Source organism: Dipodomys ordii, unplaced genomic scaffold (genome assembly GCF_000151885.1).
Source record: "Dipodomys ordii isolate 6190 unplaced genomic scaffold, Dord_2.0 Scaffold2, whole genome shotgun sequence".
Classification (NCBI taxonomy): Eukaryota; Metazoa; Chordata; class Mammalia; order Rodentia; family Heteromyidae; genus Dipodomys; species Dipodomys ordii.
In genome coordinates this window covers 29,030,190-29,055,604 of record NW_012267218.1, presented here as the reverse complement: position 1 = coordinate 29,055,604, position 25,415 = coordinate 29,030,190, and the positions used below count along the sequence as shown (strand labels likewise).

At 37.2% G+C, this 25,415-nt stretch overlaps 1 protein-coding gene across 2 annotated transcripts in view; it reads left to right on the top strand.

Moving 5' to 3' along the window:
* Mpp5 (membrane protein, palmitoylated 5 (MAGUK p55 subfamily member 5)) overlaps positions 1 to 25,415 on the top strand; it is a 76,300-nt gene that overhangs the window by 10,358 nt on the left and 40,527 nt on the right. The window contains exon 1 of one of the 2 annotated variants that reach the window (XM_013017183.1): positions 7,685 to 7,722. The exons of the other annotated variant lie outside the window; for it this stretch is intronic. The gene's annotated coding sequence lies outside the window, so the exon portion shown is untranslated. Of the gene's footprint in view, positions 1 to 7,684; positions 7,723 to 25,415 lie in introns of those variants that run through there. 2 annotated transcript variants of the gene reach the window in all.

Here is a 25,415-nt window from a genome sequence, read left to right as displayed (position 1 = left end):
AGTGGCGCTGTGGCTCAAGTGGTAGAGCACTAGCCTTGAGCTGAAGAGCTGAGGGACAGCGCCCAGGCCCAGAGTTCAGACCCCACGACTGGACCCCCCCCCCAAAAAAAATTATATTTTAGTCTATATAGGGTAAGCTTGTTAAGCTCTGTAAAATTCTTGTTTGTTCATTTTGGTGGGAATTATGTAGAATCATACTTATTTAATAAAGACCCTCAAAAGATTGTAGAAAGAAGGTAGTAAATTAAAATATGTTCTTATGTATTTATGTATTGTTTTGCAGTACACAGTGTTTCATAATGAATAAGTAAGATAGAAAGCAGCCTGTTTTTTGTGTATCTTTTCATAATGTGTTTTGTTAAGTAAAACACTATTCAGAAGCCTTTGAAAGATGGTTTTTGAAATTTCAAAAGGTTCCTGAGCCCCTAAATAATTGTATTTAACCAGGTTATCATCTTTTTCATTATTCCTTTAATGGACTGTTGGTACATTCAAGTTTTAATATACTTGTTCTTTTTATTTTTCAGTATCCACAATTTGTGGATGCCTATTTTTTTTTTTCAGTCCTGGGGCTTGAACTCAGGGCCTGGGAGCTGTCCTTGGCTCAAGGCTAGTGCTCTACCACTTTGAGCCATGGTGCCACTTCTGGTTTTATGGTGGTTAATTAGAGGCAAGAGTCTCATGGACTTTCTTGCCATAGCTTTGAACCACAATCCTCAGATCTCAGCCTCCTGAGTAGCTAGGATTATAGCTGAGCTACCAGTGTCTAAATTCTTTATAAAATTGAGTAGAATTTGCATATACCTTACACACATTTTCTCAATAACAATCTCACAACTGCTCAACTTGCTTGCTTGGCTGGTGGTTCTAGTACTTGAGCTATACCTCCAACTCTGCTTTTTTTTTTTTTAATGCCTGTTCCAGGACTTGAACTCATAGTTCTTGCTTGGCTTCCTTATGACTAGCACTCTATCACTTGAGCTATGGCTCCAATTTGGAATTTTTACTGGTTAACTGGAGATAGAGTCTGCCCCAGTTGGCTTTGAACTGAGATCCTCAGATCTCAGCTTCCTAAGTAACTAGGATTATCCATGCTCTTCTGCTGATTATTTTGGAGATGAAATTTAATGAACTTTTCTGGTGGGGCTGGCTTTAGACCTCAGTTCTCCAGATCTCAGCTTCCTGATTAACTAGGATTACAGGTAACAGTCATTAGCATGGCTAGACTAGTGTTGTTTTTGTTTTTTAAATATTTACTACAGTTTAAATTGTCATTACACTATATCCTTTAGGAAATTATGAAATGGAAAAAGTCTATACATGTTCAGTATAAATAAATTTTAAAAAATTTCCTATATAGCCCAATGAGAGATGGGGGTATGACTCAAGCTGTAGAGCACCTACCTAGCAAGCCAAAGCCACCTGAAGTTCAAGCCTCAGTACCACCAGAAACAAACAGCAAAACAACCTACAGTTGAATCCACAGGTGTGGAACCTGTATATAAAGGATGCCTGTTAATTGTTTCTTCCTTTAGCTATTATTTGTGCTTATGTAAATTTTTTATCATTCCAATTCCTTATAAGAAATATATTTTACACTGGAGCCCAGCACCACAGGCTCAAACCTGTAATCCTAGCTACTTAGATTGAGATTGGGAGGATCATGGTTCAAGGCCAGTCTTGCAGAAATGTTTGCAAGACCTCCTCTCAATTGAGAGTTGAGCAAAGTGGTATGTACTTGTTATCCTAGCTAGAATGGGAAACCTAAAATAGATGGATTGTGGCCCAAGTATGTGCCATAATAGAAAAATAGCCATAGTCTCAAAAAAAAAAAGCATAAAAGGGCTGCAGGCATGGCTCAGTTGTAGAGTGCTTGTCTAGAAACTTGAGAATCCCTGAGTTTAAAGCACACCAAAAAGCCCACCAAAATATATTTTACATCAGGAACGTATACATTTATATGTTTTTGGAATATAGTTTCTTGAAGCAACACCTTTGCTGGACATGATACATATTTATTTCTTAAGTTTTATCAATATTCTCTTGTTTACCAGTGAGGAAATTGAGACTCAGATTGTTTTATCCAAAGTCCCATCATAAGTGATAAACAAGGATTAGACTTCAGTTTATTTGATCTAAATCTTGGGTTGTAGTTTTTGGGTTTTTTTTAGTCTTACAACTTTTTTTCTTAACATTTTTGTTTTGGTGAAATTAGAATCATATTGAAGAAAACCATCCTTGGCTTAATGTTTAAAATATACTTGAAGAATTTTGAGCAGATAAATTGTAAATAAGCTTCTTAAAGGTAGTATCTTAGTGTCTCAGCACTTAATGTGGTTGTGATGCCAGAAGATATGTATGTTTGTTCTTTGTCCCTTTTGCTTCTAAATCCCTTGGAATTTCCTTAGTAGTGATAAGAGTATTTTTTTTTGTTGTAGTGAAACATTTCTTGCCTTGGGGCTCTAGTTAGTTTTAAGTTGAGGGTTGGTCACCCGAGAGATCAAGGCATGATTAGAAGTTGAAACTTTCCCTTACTTCTGGAGAGGCTAGAGAAGTTAGAGATAGTGAGAAACCACCAATGATTTTATCAATTGTGCCTGTATTTATAAAAAAACTCAGTGACACAGTTTAGAGATATGAGTAGATAGATAGGTAGGTAGGTAGATAGATAGATAGATAGATAGATAGATATGTAGGTAAATAGATAACAGAAGGAAGGACAGACAGACATAAATCTCAAGGTGCTAGGAAGGGAGCACACCTGAAGATAGGGAAGCTTCATCTTCATTTCCCCCATTTATCTCCTCCATTTAGTTGATGCAGTTGTATCCTTTATAAGCCAGTAAAAGTAATGCCTTTCTGAGCCATTCTTTCAATTTATTGAAGAAGAGTGTGGGCTATAGGAACTGCTGATAAAGAGCTTCATAGTCAGAATACAGGAGGCCCAGGACTTGTGTTTGGTATCTGAAATAGGACATGTGGTCTTGTGAAAGTGGCTGTTTGGAGAATTAAAGATTCTGCAGTAATCTCCAGGTGTGAGGAAGAGCCTCACAGATTTGGCGTCAGAAGCTTTAAGTGTAAATCCGCTCAGAATTAATTGGTTTTTATTTGTACTTTTGTCATTTATTTGTTTAAACTTTGTGAGCTTCTTATCAGAGAACAATTCTGTTTATTTTAGGTTAACCATAAATATATTGAATCTGAAAGAAATCTAACATTCATATGTTCTTAATTAAATTCTCTATGATATAAACTTAGCAAATTTGTCTTTTCCATAAAGCACATACTACGTAGCGGTCAGAGTATAGTTTCAGTGTTTTTACTGACAGTTCTTGTATAGATTTAAGTCAGCATTGGCTAAATAAATACGGTCTAGACCTTGTGTGTGGCTCTCAACTTGTTGACTTATTAAAGCTTTTGACTCCTTATCTGCCAAATATGTATAGTATAAGTAACTAAATCAGTGGGTTTGTTTTTTTTTTTGAGAATTGAGATGATGTGCTAGGAATGGAGCATAGTACCTTGTGTGTATTAAACACTCCATAAAAAGACTAGGTCTGGAGAGATGGCTCAAGTTGTAGAGTGTCTGTTTAGCAGGAGTGTGGCCCTGAGTTCAGTCCCTAGTATCACACACACACACACACACACACACACACACACAAGGATTGGATGATTATCAGTAATCTGATTTTGGATTTTATGAGGTGTATAAATTGATTGTCATAGTCAATGATCAATAATTGTCATTGTACATTAAGTACAGGTTTTTCATCTTTGAAATAATAGTGAGAGGAAGTGGGAAGAAAAGAGATTGTTACCTCACTTTGAACAGCATACTTATGTAATGAGGTTAAATTCCATGTAGCTTTACTAGTTTCTCTATTTGACTCTCAAGCATTATTCTGTTTTCACTAGGTAGTTTTTATTACACATATTCCTTCCTTGTGGTGTCAGAGATTGAACCCAGTACTTGTGCATGCTAAGCAAGTTCGGTACTACTGAGCTAACTTCCAGCCCACACTACATATTTTTTCCTCTAGTGTGGGGAATTTTATTCAGGGCTTTGTAGTTGCTAGACAAACCTCTCTTAAACCACGCCTCCAGCCCCTTTGTCTTTTTCTCTTTTTCTTTGAGAAGGTTGCAATAACGGAGTCTTAAACTCAGATCCTAGCAACTGCTAGGCAAGTGCTCTACCACTTGAGCTACATCCTCAACTCTTGGCTTTAGTTACTTTTCTAGTCATTTCAAGTTTTTTCCTGGGGCAGCCTCAGATTCTGATCCTCTTACCCTGTGGCCTCCTGCATAGCTGGGATGACTGGCTCCTGCCCAGCTTATTTGTTGAGATGAGGGTGTCACTAACTTTTTGCCAGGGCTTGGCCTCAAACCATGATTCTCCTAGAAACTAGAGTTTTAGGCCTCAGGCCCAACTGGAGGAGTTATGTATATCAAATCTTGCCATTTACCTCAACACATCAAATAAAGAGAAGAGTGATAGTAAAGGGCAAAGAAGGGAGATCTAGGATGCAGTAGTCAGCTACAGAAAGGTGCTTCAACCCTTCTGCCATCTTCAGGATACAGATGAGCTTTTAGTTTAAATAGGAAAAGAATTAAGGCATAATAATTACATGGCCAGAAGTGGTGCTGTGGCTCAAGAGGTAGAGCATTAGCCTTGAGCTGAAGACCTGAGAGACAGCGCCCAGGCCCAGAGTTCAAGCCCCATGACCGACAAAAAAAGTAAAATAAAAATAAAAATTACATGGCCCTGGTTAGAATATGACATGGCTGATAAATTTCACTCCTTGTTGGGTGCCAGAGAAGTTGTTATCATTAACATCACTCTAAAGAAACAATCTAGTCAGAATAAACAAGTCATTTTTGCCTGACAAATAGTTTGTCCTGTAGAGAGGTTTCCTGTTCCTTTGTTTGATATAATTTTTAATACTGGCATGAGAAGTTTGTTGAAATCTTCCAAGGAGGCTAAAATCTGGAGCCTCATGAGTTGCGTCCAACCCATTTAACTAGTAGGTTCCATCTTCAAAATTACCAGAAAAAAGGACTAGAGGTATGGTAGCATGTCAGCAAGCCCAAGGCCCTGAGCTCAAATCCTAGTACTACAAAAAAAGAGAAAGTCCAGTGGATCATAAACTTGGTCACATTTTTATTATCAGTAGTCTTGACAAGTTCTTTCCCTTTCCCTGTTTTTGGTCTGAAATACTTTCTATGTCTGCTTCAGTCTAGTTAGATAAGTCCTAGTATAAATCACTATTTTCATTTTGATTAATATTCCTGTTTTAATAACTCATAAGTAGTTATTTGGTATTTCTTCATGTTAAGCAATATCCCGCCCTCGTGCTTTTGATTTGCATACCAATAAGCCATTACCTTTACAACATATTTTTGCTTTTAATCTATAAACCACTTAATGTCAGAAATTGAAATGTTCTTGTAATGCTGTATTAGAGGCTTGAAACTTTAGACTTGTATGTGTTAGGGCAAATAATTAGAAAATGAAGAACAATGAAACTAGCAGAAATGGAGACAAATTGAGAACAAAGCAATCACCATCTGAATTTAGTGATTAGGATTCTTTGAGTATTTGTCTTTATGAGTTATTAACATAATAAAAGAATCAATGGAATCAGAATTATGAACCTGACATGTTTTATTTTTTACAGTATTAAGGTTCAAACCCAAGGCCTCAAGCATATTAGGCTATCACAAAACCATAGAACCATATCCCCAATCTTGACATGTTAATAATGTCCCCATTGTAATTTTTAAATTTCTGTGTTTAAAAAAATATTTCTGTGGGTTTTTTTCTGACAGGCAAATCATGCTTTTTGGGGATGAGTATTTTGTAAAGTATCCAGATAGTACATAAGTTGGAAGGTAGGAACTATGAGTTCTGTTGTCTTCTTTTCTAACCAGTATTGTATATATTCTTCTGCTATAGTTGGAAGAAAAAGGTCATTCCTACTTTGTCCTTAAAGGAAAAAAAAAAGAGATAGTAAGAAGTCATTAGAAGTTGGGAAATGTGACTGGGAATGTAGCTCAGTGGTGGAGTGGTTATCCAGCATTGATGAAGTAGAGTATAGAAGAGGCTGGGTGAAAGGTTGGAAGCAAGGAAATAAGACTCCAAGGAAATAAGATCACATCCTTGCTATTAGTACCAAGTAAATAAAGGGTCAAAAAAATTTACCTACATAGAAGAAGATGATACCCTGAAAATATTAAAGGAAGGAATAGGGGAAACACTAGAGCTCCTTGGCATAGGTAAAAACGTTCTTAATAAAGACCCAGAAACATAACAAATGAAAGAAAGGTTGGTTGAATAGGATTGCATTAAACTACAGAGCTTTGTATGGCAAAGGACATAGCTAGCAAGATAAATAGCCCACAGATTGGGAGATCTTCACATATAACATACAACAGACAAGGGTCTCATATCTAAAATATACTAAGGGCTCAAAAAATTAAATCCCCCCCAAAACAAATCCTCAAAGAAACAACCACCCCATTAACAAGTGGTCTTTTAAAGACTTAAAGAGAGACTTCTCTGAAGAGGAAAGAAGAATTACTGATAAAGACATGAAGAATGCTCAACATCTCTGGCCATAAAAGAAATGCAAATCAAAACACTGAGACTCTACCTCACCCCAGTTAGAATGGCCATTATCAAGAAATCTAATAACAAATGCTGGTGGGGATGTGGCCCAAAGGGAAATGCTATTACAGTGTAGGAGTGTAAACTTGTTCACCCACTCTGTAAAGTAGTATGGAAGTTTCTCAAAAGACTAAACTTAGAGCTCCTCTATGACCCAGCAATCCCACTCTGGACATTTATTCAAATGACCACAAACAAGACCATACTAAAGCTACCAGCACAACCAGGTTCATTGCAGCATTATTTACCATAGCTAAGATAACGTAACCAACCCAGATGCCCCTCAGTAGATGAATGGGTCTGCTTCCATCAGAAAGGATGACATTGCCCCATTTGTAAGTAAATGGAAAGACCTGGAAAAAATTATATTCAGAGAAGCAAGATACAAATTTCATGTTTTCCCTCATTTATAGTAACTAGAATATGCCTATGATATTCTTACCAGGGGATCATAGTAGCCCGTTTGCTAAATGCATAGGATATATAATGAAGTGTGTCAAAACGAACCCCAAGAATTGGAAACAAGAAGTTCTTATTATGTCCTGTATGCAGTTATTTCTATTCTTTTTCTTTCTGTTTTAGTTTTCTGTATCCTTTGCCTTGTATAAGCTTGTCTGAGCTGTGGAAGGGAAAGGGAATCACAGAAGCAGCAGGACAAAGGATAAACTAATGCAACAATGATTCTCACTAGATACTATGTTGGAAATGAACTTTACAAGTTGGGGGGAAGGGAGTGGGGAGTGGTAAGCAGGAAAAAATGAGGGAGGGAGTAACAGTGTTTAAAAAGAAATGTACTCAATAGCTTTGTAACAGTAACCCCACTGTTCATCACCTTTACAATAAATTTAAAAAATAAAATAACTTAGCTACATGTAATTTTCCCTTTCTTAGGAATCTATTGAAGGCCTCTTCAGAAAAGAAGGGTAGATGAAAAAAGAGGAGAAATATGAGGAGAATTTCCTGGGATGGTGATGAAGAGATGCTAATGCTTCTTAATGCCACATCCATACTTTAGGATTTCAGACTGGGATGTGATTCTGCTAGACTCCACACAGGAAGTAAGAAATTAAAATGGTTATAAAACAATTATAGCTGTACTGTAGTAAAAATTATGTGAATGTGGGGCTGGGAGTGTGGCTTAGTTGTAGAGTGCTTACATGAAGCCCTGAGTTCGATTCCTCAATAACATAAACAGTAAAAGCCAGAAGTGATGCTATGGCTCAAGTAGTAGAGTGCTAACCTTGAGTAAAAGAAGCTCAGGGACAGTGCCCAGGCCCTGAGTTCAAGCCCCAGGACTGGGGAAAAAAATAAAACACCCCAAAATTATGTGAATGTGGCTTGAGATATATATATAGGGTGCTGGAGTTTAAACTCAGAGCACTGTGCTTGCTAAGCAGGCACTCCAACGCTTGAGCCTTTCCTCCTGTCTCTTTTGCTTTCCTTATTTTTTTGAATAGGGTCTTTCTGGACCATGAACTTCCTATTTGTGATTTCCTGTGCAACTGAGAAATGACAGGTGTATATCACCATACTGAGCTTTTTAAGGGTTGACATGAAGCCTTGTGAGTTGGCCTTAAGCTGTGATCCTCCTGATCTCAGCCTGTGGAATAGCTAGGATTACATGTGGGAACTATTTTTTCTCTCAAGATATTTTATACTGTACTCACCCTTGTTGACAGTGAGTAACTGAAACTGGCTAAAGGGAAGACTACTTTGTTGTAATAGTATGAGCTCATGGGATATGAATTAGATAGTATATCTGCCTCAGAGAGTTTACAGTCTACTTCAATTAATGAAACTAGCATTTGTATTTCAAGGTAGAAAGTAAATGGTACAGAAGTCTAACTACATAGATTAAGTACCCCAGAAGGGTAGGTTGTAGAAGAGAATAAGCAGATTTAAGGAAGATTTCATAAAAATACTTCAGGTAAGAGTAAAATTAAACAGATTAAAAAGTTGAACAGGAAAGTTTTTTTTTTTCTGGGTACAAGAAACTATATCATGACTGTGGGGGTAGGAAATTGCAGGGCATGTATAGCAAATTGTTCAATTTGGGAAATAGAGGGAGAAATAAAGTGGGAAAAATACTCTTGAACCAAGTCAAGGGGAGCCATATGAATGTGAGGCTAAGAAACTTGAAATGTGTCCTTCACAATAATTTTCAGAGAGCTCTAAAGTCAAACAGGCTTCAAGTTCAGCTGTTTTTGACATTGGACAAAGTTTGTGCCTTATACAGAATAAGGAGACTGTCTTGAGGTTAAATGAGGTAATGCATGCCAGGTGCTTGGCTCAGTGAATGAATGCTGCATAGTAAACCCTCAACTGTATTTTTTTTTAATCGGTCATGGGGGTTGAACTCTGTATTTTTTTTAAAAGTTAAAAATATTTAATGCAGAGTGCAGAGTTCACATAATTCAAGAAGAGTTACCAAGATACAATAGTAATTATTATCAACTTCTTTCAGAAATAATTTTGTTATTCTGAAACAACCATTCTTCAAAATAGTATAAAGATGATAAACACTAGGCACTGGTGGCTCATGCCTGTAATCCTATCTACTCAGAAGGCTGAGCTCTGAGGATCGTGATTCCAAGCCAGCCTGGAAGGAAAGTCACTGTAAGACTCTTCTTTCCCATTAGCCAAAAAAATTGGAAATGGAACTATGTCTCAAAGTAGCAGAGCCACTATCCTTGGGCACTCAGGAACAGTACCCAGACTCTGAGTTCAATCTCCATGACCACCACCACCACCAATAATAAAACAATAAACCTACAACTTTAAAAAGGGAAAGGCAACAAACTTCCAAAGGAACACTATTGTGGTAGAGGAATCTGAGGAACTTCATCAGGGAGTACTACAGCAAACAGTTTGCAAAGAGAGAGACTAATTGAGCAGATGGTGCAAGAGATAGTGGTCGTGGTCTAAGGGGGGAAAAATGTGGGGTATATGTAAGATATTATGGAGGAATAAATTAGAATTAGGATCATAATAAATATATTTAGGGATATTATAGGTAGGCTGCTCCAGCTACTTAAATTTTTACCACAAGATGCTAGCTGACTTACCTAATATGTTGGTCTCTTGCACTTTTAGAGTATTTATTTATTATTGAAAATTTGCCTGCCAGGTACCAGTGGCTCATGCATGTGATCCTAGCTGCTAGGAAGGCTGAGATCTGAGAATTATGGTTTGAATCAAGCCCAGGCAGGAAAGTCCAAGAGACTTTCTATTTCCAATTAACCAGTAAAAAGCCAGAAGCGGAGGTATGGCTCAATGGTAGAGAACTAGCTTTGAGTGAAAAAGCTAAGGGACAGCACCCAGGGCCCAAATACTGGCACAAAAACAAAACAAAACAAAAAATTTTTCCAATTAAGACATGTACTGAAATAGAACAGTAAAGAAAAGAAAACAATATATTTTATATATGTTATTTTCCACGTAGGAAACTAGAATGTAGGTATAGTTTCATTTTTCATATGCAGTAGGAAAACTCACACATTTCTGACATTTATCCACCTGACTGCCTTTGATGCTTTGGTTAACTCAATTTATAAGAACTTTGAACAATAAATGTTACCACAGTTGGGCAATATAGTAAACTTGTAGTGTATTAACTAAACATATATGAAAATCAGTTGAGGGAAAATATTTTCTCTGTATTTTAAAGGAAATATAATTGTGTGACTTTTGAAATAAGCATGTAGTTAGCTTGGTACCCACGCACAGAAAGGTAACATGGCATTGTAGAGCCACATAAGTATTCTCCCATTTGAATTGCAATTTCTGTACTATTCCATTTTAGCTTTGTGACTTGATTTTTACCTGCCACCTTTTAGGGAAATTGTAGGGATAAAACTAGGAAATAGACTTGAAGTCTGTTGTAGAAACCAAAGTGCTTAACAATAATGTTAAGATATGACTATGTAAGTTACTTGCAAACTAATTTCTAGCTCATCTTCTTAGTGTCCTATTTAGCAATTAACAGTCTGCTAAAAATTCTCACTTTAAATGCAGTACTTTAAAAATGGAATTTATTTTTTCTTAATACTATTGTCATCCTCCCCTCCCCAGACATAGAAATAGGGAGGTAACCTGATTCTCATACAGTTTCCTGTTTTCAGGTTTTGTAATTCTCTAAGGTTCAGTTGTTATACTAAGTATTTTAAAATTGTTTCCTTCCTGGTCTCCAGATCCTGTCACATCATCTTTGTAATAACTATTGTTTGAAATTATCCCTGTCTACTTTTGCTTCTTCTTTTGTCCTTCCCTTGTAAAGTATTAAAATATTGTCTTTATTGGCTGCTGTACTTATATTTTCCCATAATCTACTCTGGTTAAAGTATAGATTTAGCTTTGTAAACAGCCGTTTTGTTCTTCTTGGAAGCCTATATCCTCATGGCTTGCAGGAGAAAATTCAAACAATTTAGCTTAGCATTTAGAGTCAGTTCTGGCTTTATCTTATATCTCTTACATTGGCTCTGTTTCTTATCTAGACTGTATCTATTCTCCAAGCAGACCTCATGCATTCTTGATTGCTCCCCATATACAGAAAAGCTATACTACAGGTCATTTTAAAACTTTGTTTCTAGCTAGTTAGAAAATAATATCTATTAATCTTTTCTACTAGTGCCTTTTTCAAAAATATTACTAACCTTTTGGAATGTATTTAATCTTTTATTACTGAGTTGAAAGTGATAAAGGGAGAGTTCAAATAACCAGCCATTTGATACCTTTGATACTATTTGGTTCCTGACCAATTCCTGTTATGAATGTATGGTCTCCAAAGACCTTGAACTTTGTGTCTGATATGAACAAGTAGAGAATTTTTTCTTTTCATTTCAAAACAAAAGTCTTTTCATTATATGTGTGTGTATGCACACACACGTGCATGTGTACCGTATAGAGACTATTTAAAAAATCATAAGGGCTTGGATTGTAGCTTACTGGTACATGCTTTAGCATGCATGAGGCCTTGGATTCAACTCTCAGTGCTGGAGAGGGAAGAAAGGAATCAGGATCTCTAGCCACCCCTATACTTCTTTATAATGCATGATGATACCATAACAGTGATATCCAGATTTGCCACGTGCATCCCTATTTTTTCCTGGAAATATATATTTGGGGGTGGAGTGGGTCATGGGGCTTGAACTCTGGGCTTGGGTGCTGTCACTCAGCTCTTCAGCTCAAGGAGAGTGCTCTACCACTTGAGCTACAGTGCCACTTCCGGTTTTCTGGTGGTTTATTGAGGATAAGAGTCTCACAGACTTTCCTGCCTGGGCTGGCTTTAAACCAAGATCCTCAGATCCCAGCCTCCTGAGTAGCTAGGATTATAGATGTAAACCACCAGCGCCTGGCTTCCTGGAAATATTTTAACTCCAAAGCCAACTGTTATGCATTAACAAATAAGCAGGCTGCCTGGTGTTAGTGGCTCATACCTGTGATCCTGACTACTCAGGAGGCTAAGACTTGAGGGTCGCTGTTTCATGCCAGCCTAGGCAGTAAAGTCCATGAGACTCATCTCTCTAACAAACTTCCAAAAAAGAAAAAGCTAAAAGTGGAGCTGTGGTTCAAGTGGTAGACTGCTAGCCTTGATTTAAAAAAAAAAAAAAAAGTCAAGGACAGTGCCCAGGCCCTGAGTTCAAGCCTCAGAACTAGCACCAAAATTAAGAGTAAAGAAAGCAAGAGATTATTAGGTGGTTTGATTTCTCATGGAATTTTATTGTTTGAATGGTCAAGTCAAAGAAAATTCTAGGAAGGTACCCAAAGCACTGAACTCAAAATTAATCTTTCTTTTAATGATGTGGTAAGTTAAACTCAGTGTCTTGTGCTTGCTAGGTAAGTCTTTTACCAATTGAGCCCCACTCTCAGCTCTTTTTGCTTTAGTGTTTTTGTTTTTCTTTGTTTTGGTTTCTTTTGTTCGGTTTTTGCTGATACTAGTGCTTGAACTAATGGCTTCAAGATTGGCTGCTTGTGGCTGGTGCTCTACCACTTGAGCCATACCTTTGGTCTAGTATTTTGCTAATTGTTAGTTGGATTTAGTGCCTCATAGACTTTTCTGCCTAGACCAGCTTTGAACCTTGATCTTAGCTCTCAACTTCCTGAGTTGCTAGGATTACAGATGTGAGCCATGAGCACCCAGCTTTGCTTTAGTTATTTTGGGGAGGCTGCATCACATTCCTCCTATTTATATTTCCTAAATAACTAGAAATTGGATCTAAATTATGAACATATGAAAACATTCAGGGTCATATAGACACACACATATTGACTACAAGTATGGTATACACAGGGAGGATTGCAATGGTGTAACTTCTTCAAATGAGCTTAAAGTTAAGCAAAATGAATACCAAGTAGCTGGGCTTACAGGCTTGCACAGTCACACCAATTGTCATTTTTTTTTTTTTTTTGCCCAAGCTGGCATTGAACTGTGATTCTCCTGCCTAGGAGTGGTATGTCTGGATAATAGGGAAGGTCTGTAGGTTTTTGTTTTTGTTTTGGTTATGGGGCCTGAACTCTGGGCTCTGTCCCTCAGCTCCTGAGCTCAAGGCTAGCGCTCTACCACTTGAGCCACAGCACCACTTCCAGCCTTTTCTGTTTATGTGGTGCTGAGGAATCAAACCCAGGGCCTCATGCATGCAAGGCAAGTACTCTACCACTGAGCCACCTTCTCAGACCCTGTGTTTGGTTTTTTGAGGAACCTCCAGATTTCTGGTCCAGAGTGATTGTACTAGTGTATTACATTCCTACCAACAGTGCAGTATGGTTGTTCCTTCCCCCTCCCCCCCCCACAAATCTGCCAACATTTGTTGTTTAAACTAATACATTATGACTAATCTTTGCTGCTAACTAATTTTGGCTTGATTTCTGGTTTTTCAGATATGAGCATAGTTTTTCTGCTTGTTTTCAGGTTTCATTTACTTGGTGAATGTGGTGTTCACATTCAGCACTTTTTCAGTGATTATATCTATTCAAAACCTGGGGCTTGAACTCAAGAGACTCATGCTGTTTAGCTTGGCCTTCTTTACTGATGGCTGGCATTTGACTACTTGAGTTATATCTACATTTCAGATTTTTTGCTGGTTAATTAGAAATAAGTCTCAGTGATTTGTCTGCATGCATTGGCTTTACACAACAATCTTCAGATCTCAGCCATTCTGAGTTGCTAGGATTATAAACATGATCCACTAGTTCCCAGCTAAAATTTAATCGCATGTATGTGTGCGTGCATGAATGTGTGTATGCATGCATGTGTGTATGCTGGGGCTTGAACCTCAGGGGTTTGGTGCTGTCACTTAGCTTTTTTGCTCAAGTCTGGTGCTCTGCCGCTTAAACTACTTTGGCTTTTTTGTGGTTAATTGGAGATAAGAGTCACACAGATTTTCTTGCTCAGGCCGGCTTTAAACTATGATCTTCACATCTCAGCCTCCTAAGTAGCTAGGAATATAACTAGGAATATAAGACCTGAGCCACCAGTAACTGGCTTTTGACAGGCTTGATCTTTTGATTGAGTCCAAGAGGTCTTGTAAGACCTTTACTGTTTTGTTTTTCAACATCTTTGCTTGATCTAATTCCTTTACTGTGGCTTCAATCCTGACTAAACCATTTTCAACTTGTTCTGATCCATTGTCTAGGCTTTCAGTTGGGTTTTTATTTGGGCTATTAAGCTCTTAATTTCCAAGATTCCAATTTTTCTTTTCAAGATTTCTGTATCTTGGGCTGGGAAGTTGACTCAGTGGTAGAGCGCTTGCCTTGCATGCTTGAGGCCCCTAGGTTCGATTCCTCAGCACCACATAAGCAAAAAGAAAAAGCCGGAAGTGGCGCTGTGGCTCAAGTGGTAGAGTGCTAGCCTTGAGCTGAAGAGCTGAGGGACAGTGCCCAGGCCCAGAGTTCAAGCCACACAACCGGAACCAAAAACAAAAAAAAAAAGATTTCTGTATCTTTATAGAATTCTTTTTTCATATCCTGTTGTCTCATTTATTTCATTCAGCTATTTGAATTCTTTAATTGTATCCTTTTTGAATTTGTTCAGCTGCTTATACCCTTATTAGTTTTATTGATCATTGTTTTACATTTTTTAAAGTTTTTTATATTTCTTCTTCATTATCACTTAAGTCATTTATTGGGGAGTTGTTAGCTTTAGAGGGAGAGATGCTACCTGTTTAGTTATTAATTTAATGATGGTGTGTGTGTGTGTGCGTGCATGTACACTCGCACGTACTTATGTGCACATGCACACTTGTGCAAGTACCAGTCCTGTGGCATGAACTCAGGGCCTAGGTACTGTCCCTGATTGATTTTTTTTTTTTCCCTTCAAGGCTAGCTTTCTACCACTTGAGCCACAGGTCTACTTCTGGCTTTTTTCATAAAGCTTAATTGGAGGTAAGAGCCTCACAGATGTTCCTGTCCAGACTGGCTTCAAACCAGAGTTCTGAGATCTCTTCCTCCTCCAGATTTTTAGCTGTGAGACATTGGCACCCAGTGAATATAGTGAAGATATTTTTTTTCTGCTGTTGCTGCTTACATAGCTTAGGGCAAATTTTGGTAGAAATCTCAATCTCTGTGTCCTTTTGGTTGGTGATTTCTCACAGATTACATAAAATTGAATTGTAGCTGGGTTATGATGTATTTTCCTGGTTATTACATTGGAAGATTATGGCTCAATTATCAAATAATCAATTTCAATACTTAAGATGTTGTGTTTGGATGCTTTTCCACTCATAGTAAGGAAGCTTGGCAACAGAATATATTGTAATTGTCAAACCACAACCTTGTGTTTGTGGTAATTGCTAATGAGGACTAATTACCACTATGCTCCAGTATCTTAACACAAAAATAAAAACAGATATATCTTTCTGATCTTGTAATGTTGTCTTAACTTCCTCTACCCCAATTAGGGAGGCAGAGACTAGCTTAGAACTCCTTGCTGCTTTTCTTCTGCTATTTTTTTCTGTTGTTTTCTGCCTTCCAATCCACCTTGGGATTTATTGTTCTCTTTTTCTCCTTTTAGCTTCAGAATCTAGTCTCTTGTGTCATCAGATTCTTCTCATACCTTCAACATTATTTATGGTTGAAAATATCCAAAATTCTTGAAACATGTAATGCTCTATGTTCGTCATGTATGCAAAAATATATTCCTTTTCTTCCTGAGACTGTTTGCCTTATGACTGTCATCTTCCCATTCCCCCACCCATGACCCTCTGAAACCACCGTTCTGCTCTACACATAGATGAAAATGTGGTGTTCGTCTTTCTATATTTGGCCTAAATCAATTAGCACAATATTCTCCAAGTCTTTTCATATTTATGAAAGTGACATTTTCTACCAGGCACCAATGGCCCATACCTGTAATCCTAGTTCCTCAGGAGACTGAGATCTGAGAATTGTGGTTCAAAGTCAGCCTGGGCAGAAAAGTTCATGAGATTATTATTTCTAGCTAATAGTAATAATAATAAGCCAGAAGTGACACTGTGGTTAGAGTGTTCCCTTGAGCAAAAAAAAAGCTCAGGGCCTCAAGCCCCAGGACTGGCACCAAAAAAAAAAGTGAGTTTCCTTCTTTTTAATGACCAAATAGTATTCCATTGTGTACATACTTCATTTTCTTTGTCCATTTATGTATGGATCAACTCTTAGGTTGACTCTTAACTGTTGTGAATTGTCCTGCAATGAACATATAAAAATGTAGATGTTGCTTTGACAAACCAATATTAAATTGTCAGATTTAATCTACTGACAAGTTTAATCTACTGACAATTATAAAATAATGTAGTTTGTTGGGGTTTTTTTTGTTGTTTTTTTTTTTGCCAGTTGTGGGGCCTGAACTCTGGGCCTGGGCACTGTCCCTCGGCTCTTGGCTAGCGCTCTACCATTGAGTCACAGTACCACTTCCAGCTTTTTCTGCTATGTGGTGCTGAGGAATCGAACCCAGGGCCTCATGCATGCAAGGCAAGCACTCTACCACTGAGCCACCTTCCCAGCCCTGTTGGGGGTTTTTTTGTCGGTCGTGGGGTTTGAACTCTGGGCTTGGGTGTTGCCCCTGCGCTCTTCAGCTCAAGGTGAGCACTCTACCGCTTGAGCCACAGCGCCACTTCCAGTTTTCTTGTGGTTTATTGGAGATAAGAGTCTCACAGACTTTCCTGCCTGGGCTGACTTTGAACCGAGATCCTCAGATCTCTGCCTACTGAGTAGCTAGGATTACAGGCGTGAGCCACCAGCGCCTGGCTGTCGTAGTTTTAATTTACATTTCCCTAGTCGTTAACATTGTTGAGCTTTCTTGTGTTTTCTCTTAAGAAAAGTCTACTCAGAGAATAGGCAGGCATGGGTGGCTCACACCTATAATCCTAAAGCCACCGGTGCCTGGCTTTAAGTGTAGGTTTAAATTTTTAAGAAACTGATAAGTGGTCCCTACCACTTGACATTTTTACCGATATTGGTGAGAGTTGGTGTTTTTAGTAATACTTGTTTTGTTGTTGTTATCCCTGGGGCTTGAACTTAGAACCTTGAGCTCTGGTTCTCTACCATTTGAGTCAAAGCTCCACTTACAGCTAGCTTTCTGCTAGTTAGTTGGAGATAAGAATCTCTTGGACTTTTCTGCCTGGGCTGTATTTGAACCATGATCCTCAGATTTCAGCTACCTGAGTAGCTAAGATTATAGTCATAAGCATAAATAACCAGTACTCATTAATTTATTTTATCAGTTCTACAAAATGGTTTAATTTTGTTATACTTACATACCAAACAATGTATATTAATCAGATTCACTCAACTCAATTCTCTTTCAAACCTCCTCCCTTTAGCAGCTTCATTGTTCCATTTTCATACATGATGCCTAAAGTGCTTTGCCTATATATTCATTATCCTTTACCTTCTCAGTCACTGAAACATAGATTGTTTTGTGTTCTTTTTTTTCTTTTTTTGGTGTGTGTATCCTGATTGTTCAAAGGAATTTCACCATGGTATTTCATACAGGCATATTCAGTATTTCTTCTTTACTCTCACTTTCCCCATCCCTACTTCCCAATTTTTTTCAACAGCTTTCTAAATTTTCCTGTCTTAATTCACAGATGCATGGTATATTTGGTTATTGTTCACCCTCTAACATTCTCTTTTCCTTTTCAGTGTTTTCCCCCTCAGCAGTTCTACAATTGCAAACATGTTCTTTCTTTTCCTCTTCCTCCTTGCTATATATAGTATTAGTGTCCTATGTGGGTTTTGTATATGTTTGAGGAAAAAACATGTGACCATTGTCCTTTTGAACCTGGCTTACTTCACTTAACATATCAAAGTCTCTCATCCCCTGCAGATGGCATTATTTCATTCTTCTTTATAGCAGAATACTCTTAATATGTATATGTAACAATTTTCTTGACCCCATTCATGTGTTGTAGGACATCTGGGTTGTTGGCATAATTTGTCTATTGTAAACAGTGCTGCAGTAAACACAGTTATACAAGGGACTCAATTGTATCCCAACTTAAATTCTTTCAAATATATGCCTAAGAGTAGTATTGCTGAATTGTATGGTACTTCTATTTTTAGTTTTTTGAGGAACCTTCCTACTGATTTAGTGATTGTATTAGTTTACATTCACATGAACAGTAAAAGTGCCTTTTTCCCCCCCTGCATCCTCACCTGAATTCATTATTGTTTGTGTTCTGGATGTTGGCCATTCTGGCTAGAGTGAGATGGAATTTCATTGTTACTTGATTCGAATTTCCTTTATGGCTTTGGATATTGGACATTTCATGTAGTTATTGGCTACTTTTACTTCTGGGAATTGTCTATTCATTTGCCCATTTATCAGTTAGGTTGTTGATTCTTTGGGAGATTAGTTTTTTGAGCTCTTTGTATATTCTGGTTATTAATCCCTTGTTAGGTGTATAGCTGGCAAAATTTTCTCCTACACTATAAACTCTTCATTCCAGTGATTGTGGACTATGTGTGCAAAAGCTACTGACTTTTGTATGTTAAGTTTTTGTATACTGGTATATTATTGAAGGTGTTTATTGGATCTAGGAGTCTTAAGGTGGGTCTTTTAAGATTTGAATTTTCTGTGTGTGTGTGTGTTTTAAAAGCTTATTAAGGTATAATTAACGTATATGTGTCATTCAGTTCATCCATTTGATGTGTATAACTCAGTGGTATTACTATATGCAGAATTATATAGAACCATCATATGTACATTACATTATTCCCTAAAGGAACTTGTACACTTTTGTCATAATGTTCCTGCCCACCCACATATCCCCAGCTGTAAGAAACCACTAACATATTTTCTGTCTCTAGCTTTGCCTATTCTGTACATTTCATAAATGAGGTCATAGAATGTATGGTCTTTTATGACTGGCTTCTTTATCTTCTGTTTTCGCAGTTCATCTCTATTGTAGAATGTAATTTTTTAACTAAATAATTCATGTATTGGTTATATACTTTTTTAGTTACCTATTTATCATGGACACTATTCTTTGGTTATAAATAATGCTGCTATGGACATTTTTGCATAGGGGTGTGTGTGTGTGTGTGTATGTGTGTATGTGTGTACACGTGTGTATGTAGATGATCATTTCTCTTGTTTTATTCCTTTTAGTAGAATTGCTGGAATATTTTATCCTTTTGAGAAATTGCTAGATAATTTTCAGTGTGACAACCATTTGACATTTAGTACTGCACTAGTAAACAGCAGCATTGATTTTACTTGATGTCTGTGGGAGATTAGGGGGGGGCATTTTTACCTGTGTACTAAGAAATGGTAGGTGCTTGCAAAAGAAGTATTGGATATCATATTTAATCTTTCTTTACTTCTCATCTCCCTCAAAAGCACTGTAGACTTTTATACTTGATTAATTGTCTTATTTTTCTATTTTTCAGAGTAACAAAGTTAGCCTAATTTTTGTGGGGGGTAGGGGAAAAGAGAAACTAAAGATAGTAGACAAGGTTTTTCCAGTTTGCATAATGTAAGTTCTTTTCACTATTCTTGGCCTGAATCCTGTGTTAGCTGACAAAGCTGTTTCTATGGAAACAAATAGTTCAGCCTCTTAGAATGTCCAAGGAATGCTGATCACTTAATGAGTCTTCCCAGCTGCTGGTCAAAGGGCATTATATACTGGAAAAGAGGAGGAAAGATGAATTGAAAAAAATTAGAATCTGACATTAATATATTGTGAACATGTTTATACATATGAAGTACATCTTTTCTATATCCCTCTGCCTAAAAATGAGGATTCTGATTATGTAGGAAATTGTTTTCAGCCAACCTGTCTTGTTTCCCAATGATTCTTATTCTTGGTACTGAGTTTTCATGTGCTTTTACCTGTTAGGTTATTTCAGTTTCCCCATTCTCTAAGCTTATTAGCTTCTTTTTACTTCCATCTCCCATAAGCAATTCATGCAAGCAAAACCCTTTCTCCTCCATTTGTTTGCAGTTAGCAGCATAACCAATTCATGCAAGCAAACCTCTTTCTCCTCCATTTGTGTGTAGTTAACATTGAAACAGCTTTGGCCGGCCTCCTAACAATTTATGTTCTTGCTGTGTGAACTATGTAAAGAATTTTTTGTTTTTATTATTTATGTTTTCTACAGCAGGTGGGAACAGGCATTCTGTTATGAGTTTAAAATGTAGGCCCTTGAAGCTTTCTTTCTAGTTTATTTGAAAGACTGGTAAGAGATGAATTAAGCCAGTAACTTGTAAACTCTTATTATCTTCATAAGATAGTATTATTTACATATAAAGAGGTAATTCTCTACTTCAGTTATTTACCAGCTTCTGAACTGAAAAGTCAAAGGACTTTTTTTTTTTTTAGGAGCCATGGAAGACAATGTTGTCAAGCCACCTTGTATATTCATATACTGTTTTGTAGAATGGGAATGTCTTTGTACAACTACTTAAAGATTTTTTTAATAATAAAATGTTAAAAGAAAAAAAGTACTGGGGCTGGGAAGTTGGCTCAGTGGTAGAGCGCTTGCCTTGCATGCATGAGGTCCTGGGTTCGATTCCTCAGCACCACATAAGCAGGAAAAAAAAAGCCGGAAGTGGCACTGTGGCTCAGTGCTAACCTTGAGCTGAAGAGTTGAGGGACAGTGCCCAGGCCCAGAGTTCAGGCCCCACGACTGGACCAAAAAAAAAAAAACAAGAAAAAAAGTACTGTTATTTTGGACTGGGATTTTTTTCTCTTATTTTTTTCTTTATATATGTATATATTATTGTAAAGATACTGTACAGAGGGGTTACAGTTACATGAGTAAAGTAATGAATACATTTCCTATCAAGCATTTTTACTCCCTCCTTTGTTTTTCCCCTATCATCTCTTCCCTCCCCACCTCCCCAACTCCTCCCAAGTTGAAAAGTTCATTTTCAACATAGTGTCTTGTACATCTCAGTGTTACAAAGGGTCAACCTGTATCCTTGTTTCACCATTTTTTTGTGTGTGCTAACTACATTTGTGAGCTAAACTGTTCATGGACTGCCCTCTTAAATATCATAATAATCTTAATGTTAAGCTATAAGATAAAGCATAGTATATATTTTTTATTTTGGAAGAACTTTAGAATCATTTATAACCGTTGTGTATTAATTTGTGTTAGTCTTTTGGATTGTTCTGTGGCAAGTTTTTTATTTAACCACATTGACTTGGAAAGACTTAGGAAGTGTTGGAGGAGTTATGGCTTAAGGTAGGGGATTTTTTAGGGGGGAAAGAACTGGAGTTTGACCTCAGAACCTTCAGCTTGCTTAAGTGGCAGGTGCTATGCCACTTGAGCCAGCATACCCAGACCTATTTGCTTTAGTTATTTTTATCATGGGATCTCATTTTTTTGTTTGTTTGGTTTTTGTCAGTTTGGGAGCTTGTACTTGGGGCCTGGATGCTATCTCTGAGCTCTTTTTGCTCAAGACTTGCACTTTGAGCCACAGCTCCACTTCCAGTTTTCTGGTGGTTTGTTGGAGAAAAGAGTCTCAGACTTTTCCTGCCTGGGCTAGCTTTGAACCATGACCCTCAATCTCAGCCTCCTGTGTAGTTAGGATTACAGGCATGAGCCACAGTGCCCAGCTGGATATCTGGTTTTTACCCAGGCCAACCACAGACTTCAATCTTTCTACCTTACTCTACCTCACTCATAGCTGAGACTATAACCATGTACCACTACATCCAGTTTATTGAGACAGAGGTTTCGGCTAACTTTTTTTTGTCCAGATTGATCTCAAATTGCAGTCCTCCTATTTTTGCCTTCTGAGTAGCTTGTATTCTGTGAGCCACCATACCTAGATCCTTGAGATAGATCTTGAAAACAGAAAGTGAAAGGGAGTATAGTTCATAGATTTGTTTTAGGCAAGAAGGAGAAAGATGAAGAATAGCTAAAAATAAGGAGCTACATTAAGTGACTAATGCAAAAGAGTAGTAGAAGACACAGAAAGCTTGAATTCACCTTGTGGTGAATTCACCTCCTTCTTCCTTCTTTTTTCTTCCTTTTTTTTGTCAGTCCTGGGGCTTGAACTTAGGGCCTGGGCAGTGACCCTAAGCTTCCTTTGCTCAAGGCTAGCACTCTACCACTTGAGCCACAGTGCTACTTCCAGCCTTTTCTGTTTATGTGGTACTGAGAAATCAAACTCAGGGCTTCATGCATACTAGGCAAGAACTCTACCACTGAGCCACATTTCCAGCCCCTAGACTTTATTCTTTAGGTGGTGTTGAAAACCATCAGAGGCTCTGAACAGAGGAATGATTTGCTTAGTTAAACATTTATCCCTTGCTCTAGGTATCAGGTCTTATAGAGATATCCAAGATGCCAACTATATTATTTACCTGTTTTATCTGCAGTCACCTTGAAATTAATGTGTCTGAAACTTAGTATTCCTTTTCATTAGTCTTTCCTTCTGTCTGATTCTCTTCCTGTATTTACCAGCATGGTTAATAATACTGTTATTTACCTAGTGACCCAAACAAGAGTAATGATTAAGAGTGACAGGGTTGGGATCATACTGCCTGGGATCATATTTTCAAGCCCTCTGTTTACTTGGCAGTAACGTGGATTCAAAGGTGGGTCAGCCTAGTTCTTGACTGCAATGAGCTTCTAGACTGATGTCAAAGCAAAATGTCAAAGATAGTTGTAATCTGTCTTAACCAAGAGTGTAAAATTGTAAGATTCCACATGAATATATTTGAGCTAAGACTGGGTAAGAGAGTAGGCAAAGTCTAGATCCTAAGCAGTATGAATGCAGAGGCTGTTTTCCTAAGAATTACTCCATCTTGAATATCTAGAAAGATACAGTGGCATTAATTAGAATTGGAAATGGAAGAAAATCAAAGAATATGAGCAGATAAAATTATAGGAAATGGGAGTTTTAATTTTGAACACGTTGATTTCTAAATCCCTGTTGGAAATAAATTTTACTGGATAGAATAACGGGCAAGGATCTTCTTTCATTAACCATAGCAAGGGTAAATATTCATTTAAATTTTATGTATTAATCAGTCTTCCTTTCTAAACCTATGATAATCTCTTGCTTCTTCAGAATTAAGGATTTGCATTTGACCTTTTATAAGATGAGCCCAATATACTTTCTTACTCATAGCTTCCACTATTCTCCTATTTTAGTTAGCTTCCTTTATCTTGTAGACTTTGATTTGATTGGCCCTTATTTTTTCTTCTATCTTGTCTTCAAGACCTATATCAATTCTCATTCGTTGTTTTTTTTAATAAGTTTTTTTATTGTGAAAATACCATACAGAGGGGTTACAATTACATGAGTAATGAATACATTTCTTATCAAGCATTGTTGCCTCATCCTTTGTTTTCCCCCTACCATCCCTGCCTTCCCATCTCTATGAGTAAGCCCCCCCTCATTCCTCATTTATGAAATGAGCATATTAGGACCTACTTTAAAAATTGTCGGAAGGATTTAAATGAGTGAACACTGTGAAGTACTTGCAACACAGTAGTCCCTGCTTGTCCTCAGGAGTTACATTCTACAGTTCTCTACATGCCTGAAGCCAAGGATTGTATCAAATTATATATATGTTGGCTTTTCCTCTACGTAAATAGACTAATGACTAATGGGAAAGTATTATATCTACAGTGTGGATGTGCTCAATAGAAGATTTACATTCTTGGCAGAATGGAACAAGATGGCACATGATTTCATCACTGTTCATAATAACATTCTATTTAAAGCTTTTGCATTATTTGTGGAATTTTCCTTTTATACTTTCAGGCCACAGGTAACAAAAAACACAAAATGAAACTGCAGAAAGCAAAACTAAATAAAGGGAGAACTACTGTATTTTCTGGCACATAAACAAGTGTTCAGTAAATGTTAGCTATAGTGATATCTGTTACCTTTACTACTGCTTCCTTCTCTACTTCCTTCTCCTTTTTTACATCTTTTCTACTTGCCCTGCTAGATGAAATAAGACACCAAGTTCCATTGATTCTGTAGCTTATATATTTCTTAAACACAATTTTTCTTTATTCTCTTGCTTAGGGACCCCATTTCTTTCAAATGCTATCAAAATGGTAAACTGGTCTGGCTGCAACCACTCCTCTATACCTCTGTGGAAATAATGTTGCTATGAAATCAAATGTGACTATTATCCTCTGCTTAGAATCCTTTTGTAATTCTTACTGCTTTCTAGGTAAAGGTCTTTAGTGCTACAACTCTTCTGAGTCTGGATTCCTGCTTGCTTTTTGAGTTCTGTGGTTATTTGTGTAGGATGTGTTTCCTTTGTCCCATCCAGCTTTACCTTAACTACATTCTACTCTTTTCTGAAAGTGCCATTCTCTCATACAATTACTTCTTGTTGATCATGTGATTAAACCTGTCCAGAACAGATCTATCAATGGCTTCTTTTTAGTTGCTTGTTGAAATGTAGCACAAAGAAACATATCCTTGTTGTTTTTTTTTTTTTGCATTTCCTAACACTTTTCTGACCATTTTACTATTCAAGTTTAGTTTAAAAAAAACTTTTTTTGGACATTTCCTTATATGACATTAATTAGGCTAAGTACTGAGACTGTAAAAATTAAGACATGGCCTATATCTCTGGAATCTGGTAAGAGATCAACTAGAGAAGACTACCATTTATTTTCTTGGCCATATTCTTCACTAGGAATGAACACTCCAGGAGAGATAACCAAAGTTGTATTTTAAGTAGATTAATATTAGTCTACTAATATTTTTCTGAGAGTGAAAGATTGGATCCAAATAAACAAGTATGGTAATAATAGTCCAGTTATGAGAATCTTGATACAGTCCCTTTGGCATGCTCTATAATTTTCTCTCATGATTTAATGTAGTGAATATATGCATCTTTTCTTAAAAGATTTTCAATAATTTTAATTTCAAATAATTTTTATAGAATAAAAAAGTTAAAAATATATTATTCACTAAATTTGATTATGTCCAGTAATTGTTGTAAAAAAAAGTTGAGAATTAATTTCTTACAATGTTTACTTCGAGGTTATTTTAAAATTAAGCTTAGCATTACAGTAACTCCTACACAAATTTCTGGTTACTTGTAATGAAAACATTAAGCTGAATTTGCATTTGTTTATAGCCAATATTTATATAATTTAAGAATTATAAGTCTAGGGGCTGGAAAGGTGGCTCAGTGGTAGAGCACTTGCCTTGCAATGCATGAGGCCCTGAGTTCGATTCCTCAGAACCACGTTAAGAAAAAAGCTGGAAGTGGCGCTGTGGCTCAAGTGGTAGAGCTGAAGAGCTGAGGGACAGCACCCAGGCCCAGAGTTCAGGCCCCACAACCGG